General features: G+C 38.7%; 1 pseudogene; it reads left to right on the forward strand.

Annotated features, from left to right (window-relative positions):
• The first annotated feature begins 898 nt into the window (after window positions 1-898).
• Window positions 899-4,975, forward strand: LOC102410249 (annotated as a pseudogene).
• The last annotated feature ends 1,024 nt before the right edge of the window (window positions 4,976-5,999 follow it).

Raw genomic sequence — 5,999 nt, forward strand, 5'->3', positions numbered from 1 at the left:
TATTTTGATTCATAGTAGATAACGCTCATATCCACAACACACACACATGTGTATCAGGTACAGCTCCCCTCTACCACTCAGAAAGAAGATAATGGAATCAAGAGCATCAGAACAATACAATCATTAAACCAACCTTGACTTCGCTCTTACTTACTTTTTAATATCAATTATTTGTCTTCTTCAGGACTTTCTTATTGTCAAAAAATAAGTAGTAATATACTGTGGAAGAACTCTTTGCTAACTCTTTGTGGTTAGAAAGAATCCACTAGAGTGCGTTTCTTGGTCTGTCAGACAAAGCTAAGACCTATAGCCTATGGCTTTTTGACAAGTAGGCAAATCATATCATGCTGCCTGTAAAACTCAATGTCTCTGCCATCTCTTTACCAGAGTGGGTTCCACATGGCATCTACCTCACCAGAGATGTGATGCCTGTGATCACTAGAGCAGGAGTTCCTTACTTTTATTGCAAATGTGTTAGTTGCTCAGTCGTGTCCAACTCTTTACAACCCTATGGACTATAGTCCACCAGGCTCTCTGTCCTTGGAATTCTCAAGGCAAGAATAGTGGAGTGGGTAGCCATTTTCTTCTCCAGAGGATCTTCCCAACCCAGGGCTTCAACCCCAGTCTCCTGCATTGTAGGTGGATTCTTTTCCAGCTGAGCCACCAGAGAAGAAGAAGCCACATTTTACTGAAAGAGTTGTGCATTTTATCCTTGTGCCCCAGCAAAGCAAGAACTTACAAGGATGAGAAATTTCTTATAGGAAAGAGGTTCAAAGAATGAGACAGCTAAAAAGAGTGACAAATATCTGCTAGACAGCACATATGTAGATTAACATTTAAAATAAGATGTTATTGGGGAGCTACAGTTGCAGCTCCTCTCACAAACTGAGATGCTGGGATGAGGGCCCAGGCCAGCAGTGGTCTGGAGCACTTCTGCAGCCAGGGCAAGGTCCTACGATGCTTCCAGCTAGGGACTTGTTCCTCTCCTGCAGGCCTATGCCTCCATGCTCATGGTCAATGAGTGGAGCAACCACTGTGAGTTCTGCTTCACTAGGAAAGGAGGATTGTCCAAAGGCAGAAGATGCAAGTGGGCATTAGGGACGGGGAGCCTGGTGGGCTGCCGTCTATGGGGTTGCACAGAGTCGGACACGAATGAGGCGACTTAGCAGCAGCAGCATGTGAGAAAGATGACTGGCTAATGCACAAGCTAGAATGTTCTCCCATGGTTGTTTTGGGGGAAAACTGAAATCCCTCAGAGACTGTAAGGTTAATTGCAAGAATTCTGGCTATACATAAATTCTACCCAGAAAGAACACCTTCAGAGAAATGGTTAGCCATGAAGGAGTTGGAGTCACATCTGGGTAAATTAGATAATGAGAAGAAGGATTTGATTCAGAATGACCTTGCTGCTGTGTATCACTTTCATTCCAAGCACCTTCAGTTCCCCAAAAGAGATATCCTGGTAGTACTCTTCATACAGGTTAACTGTCATGGATTTACAATCGAAGATGAAGAACTTTCTCTTTTGGGATCAGCAATATTTGCTGATGTTGCACCAATGTCATTGTGACCTGCAAAGGGACTCTGGCAGAAGTCAGAGAAATCCACCCAGGAGAGGAGACTTTTACCAGCTACGTTGACCTCCTGTACTCAACAGAAGATATGAATGACTGGTTAAGAGATTCTTATTTTTTTTACTTGTAAGAGCAAGGATGTACCAACAAAGTCAAGGATAAGGCCAAGGTGGAAATCTGGAAGTTCACCTATCCCCCAGAGGCAGAGACATGATCAGATATGTTTGCAATGTATTGAGTTACAAAGGGCCAAGCACTACACAAGGTCCCCAGTGAGCTGCTGGAGATTTGCGAACTCAGCCAGAAGAGCTGCGTGTTTGAGAACAGTAACATGTATAGGATGCACATGATGTGCCAAACCATGGCATCTGCTTGCACATGCAGAACTGGGAGGGAGCCCTGTCGTACAGACAGAAAATCACCCAGCCCTACAGTAAACATTGTCCTCTGTATGCCCTCAGCCTCCATGTGGCTGAAGTTAGGAAGACTGTAGGTGGACCTGGAGAAAAAGCTTCCGGGGAGAGAGCCCTGAAGAAAGCCATTATCAGCATGGAAGTTTGTGTGTGTGTGTTTAGTTGCTTGGTCATGTCCAACATTTTGCAACCCCATGGATGGTAGCTTTTCAGGTTTCTCTGTCCATGGAATTTTCCAAGCAAGAATACTGGAGTGGGTTGCCATTTCTTACTCTAGGGGATCTCCCTGACTCAGGGATTGAACCCACGTCTCCTATATCTCCTTCATTGGCAAGTGGGTTCTTTACCACTGCACCATCTGAGAAGTCCCAACAAAGAAGTAGCTGATGGCCGAGATAATCATGTACATTTCTGAGATCAAACAGGAACTGGAAAATCACTGATAGTATGCCAACATACATTGTAGTTTTTATTTAAACCCTGGTGCAGAAACCTTCGAGAATTTGACATTTCAAATCATACACATCATGCCAGCATTTCTGTAAACTCAATGGAAGGGAACCATAACTCGCACTTAAACCTTATATATAACTTACTTGGACTTTGGTCTTAATCTCTTACCTTAATATCAAATTATTATTTGAATGCTATTTTTTTCTGTAAGAGATAATGGCATGGTTTCATATATTATACTTCAGACAGATTGAGTTTAAAAATGCAGTTATTTTTTCCTTCATGCCTACTGTAATGTTCTGAACAAACATGAATGATGAAAGAAAATTTAAAAGGTAATAGTAAAAAATGAATAAATAAAATGTTATTTTTCTACTTGGCAATTAAGAATTATGGCAAACACTGCCTCAGTCAGGTGATGAAGGTCAACCTCTCCCAAATAATAATTCATGTACCCCCAGCACAGTGTGGTGTCACGAGAACGGAAGTGCAACTCTGTGACCATCCTCCCCCAAAAGCACAATCTCATTTAACAATGAGAAAAGCATCAGGCAAGAGACAAAATATCTGAAGAGCACTCTTCAAAATAAAATCATCAAAAATAGGCAAAGACTGAGACTCTGTCATAAAGCAGAGAAGGCGAAGGAGACATGATGACTAAATATAATGTCCTGGAAGGGATCCTGGAACATAAAAGACATAGGAAAAAATTAGCGAACCCTAAATAAAATGTAGAGTGCTTCTTAGACTTTTGGCTAAGATCACATGTGAATAAAATGAGGAGTTCAGTTAAAAGTAATGTACCAATGTTGGCTTCTTAGTTGTGACACATGTACCATAGTAATATAACATTAATAATAAGGGAAACCGGGCATGTGAAGGGTATAGGGGAACTCGCTGCACTGTCTTTTCAACTTTTTTGTAAATTAAAAAAACAAACTATTATTAAAAAAGAATACTTTTGCACCAGCTGGTTAATGTTCTTATGGACACTGGAGTGAAAATATTCCCCCATTTTTTCCCCCACTTTTCAATAATGACTGGTAAAGTACATTATGACAACAGTTTTAAAGTTTTTTAAGACATCATGATACCATCGTCATTTGTGGCTTCTTTTCATTTTAACCAAGATTGATTCAAAGTATTTAAGCCTTGTAATTTTCTGTTTCAACAGTGTCTCACAAATAATCACAAGCAATGCGACTAACAATTTCCATAGACTATTAGATCTGGAAAATATTCCTGTGCTGATGTTATATCTGGACAGTAGTGATTCAGAGTTACATATCCTGATAGACTCTGGGGCTGGGAATATTCTTATTCATATTAAAAATGGGATTTAGCCTGTGATTGTGAACATTAAGGGGCTAAATCAGTTATTCTCATTGAATGAAAGGCATATCTCTTCTCCATATGGAGGTAAGCTGTGGGGGATTTACCACAGGAATTTAACAAACCATTATAAAGTTGTTCTGAACATTTTCAAAAAATAATATTACTTATAAAACTGATGTGTAACCAAAATATACTAGATTGAACCCTTTAATTAAAGTCAAATTAGTATTCAAGAACATACCTGCATGTCTGAATTCTCAACCACTGAGGAGTAACTTTATTAAAAAGTATTATTTAAACCTGATTAGCTGCTGACTCTGCCAGAATGTCAAAAGAGAAGGAATTGTAAACCTTTTGGGCAGGGTATGGGTTTGGTGGGAAGATTTTGTAGCAACCCTGTGTTCACAGACTACAGTAAACATTCTGTCTAACCAGAATATACCTCTCTGCCAAAATTCAAACTAGTTTGATGTTCATGATGCTCATAATGTTTCAAACATCCAGCTAGTTCTGATGTTTATAACAAATAAAAGGGATTTAGTTATAACTTCTAGTGATACAGGCTGTTCTTTAAAGGACTCTCAAAGACACTTTTTACATGAAAACAATTATTAAAAGCAGCAGAAGGATAAGTTGTAGTGAAATATAAGCATATGACATTGTAAGAGAGGTATTTTTATATCTTAATGATGAAAATAATACTTAAGGACTTCTTTCAACTATATTGACAAAAGTAATTTATTTGAAAGTAGATCTCTGCCAATGTTTCCTTCTAATGAAAGATTTTGAGCAGAGTCTCAGAAACTAGCATAAAGATTTTTGGGTCATATAGTTACCCTAAAACTGGACCCAGGCATAGGATATGAACAACTCTGTCACAGAACTTGATAAACAACCTTAGTACAAAAATTTCCAATGCCAAGACAGTTAATTAATATATATCAAACCTGTCTGCATAGCTAAACATGCCCATTGTTTTTTGCTTTCTCATAAAATTTTTTTCATACTGTTGATCATCGTTGAATCCTTGCCTCTCATTATTTCTATGTTATCTTTCTGTCCTTTGGGAACCTTTTGCCTCACCACTTAAATAAGAGATAAATCCATGCACCTATGGACACCTTATCTTTGACAAAGGAGGCAAGGATTGGAGAAAAGACAATCTCTTTAACAAGTGGTGCTGGAAAAACTGGTCAACCACTTGTAAAAGAATGAAACTAGAACACTTTCTAACACCATACACAAAAATAAACTCAAAATGGATTAAAGATCTAAATGTAAGACCAGAAACTATAAGACTCCTAAAGGAAAACATAGGCAAAATGCACTCTGACATAAATCACAGCATGACCCACTTCCCAGAGTAGTGGAAATAAAAGCGAAAATAAACAAATGGGACATAATTAAACTTAAAAGCTTTTGCACAATGAAGGAAACTATAAGCAAGGTGAAAGGCGCCTTCGGAATAGAAGAAAATAATAGCAAACAAAGCAACCGACAAAGAATTAATCTCAAAAATATACAAGCAGTTCATGCAGCTCAATTCCAGAAAAATGAACGACCCAAACAAATAAATGGGCCCAAGAACTAAACAGACATTTCTCCAAAAAAGACATACAGATGGCTAACAAACACATGAAAAGATGCTCAACATCTCTCATTATCAGAGAAATGCAAATCAGAACCACAATGAGGTACCATCTCACACCAGTCAGAATGGCTGCTATCCAAAAGTCTACAAACAATAAATGCTGGAGAGGGTATGGAGAAAAGGGAACCCTCTTACATTGTTGGTGGGAATGCAAACTAGTACAGCCACCATGGAGAACTATGTGGAGATTCCTTAAAAAACTGGAAATAGAATTGCCATACGACCCAGCAATCCTGCTGCTGAGCATACACACCGAGGAAACCAGAATTGAGAGAGACACGTGTACCCCAGTGTTCATCGCAGCACTGCTTACAATAGCCAGGACATGGAAGCAACCGAGATGTCCATCAGCAGACAAATGGATAAGAAAGCTGTGGTATATTACAATGGAATATTACAATGGACTATTACTCAGCTATTAAAAAGAATGCATTTGAATAGGTTTTAATGATGTGGATGAAACTGAAGCCTATTATACAGAGTGAAGTAAGTCAGAAAGAAAGCACCAATACACTATATTAAGGCATATATATGAAATTTAGAAAGATGGTAACGATGACCCTATATGAGAGA

Source organism: Bubalus bubalis, chromosome 10, assembly GCF_019923935.1.
Source record: "Bubalus bubalis isolate 160015118507 breed Murrah chromosome 10, NDDB_SH_1, whole genome shotgun sequence".
Classification (NCBI taxonomy): domain Eukaryota; kingdom Metazoa; phylum Chordata; class Mammalia; order Artiodactyla; family Bovidae; genus Bubalus; species Bubalus bubalis.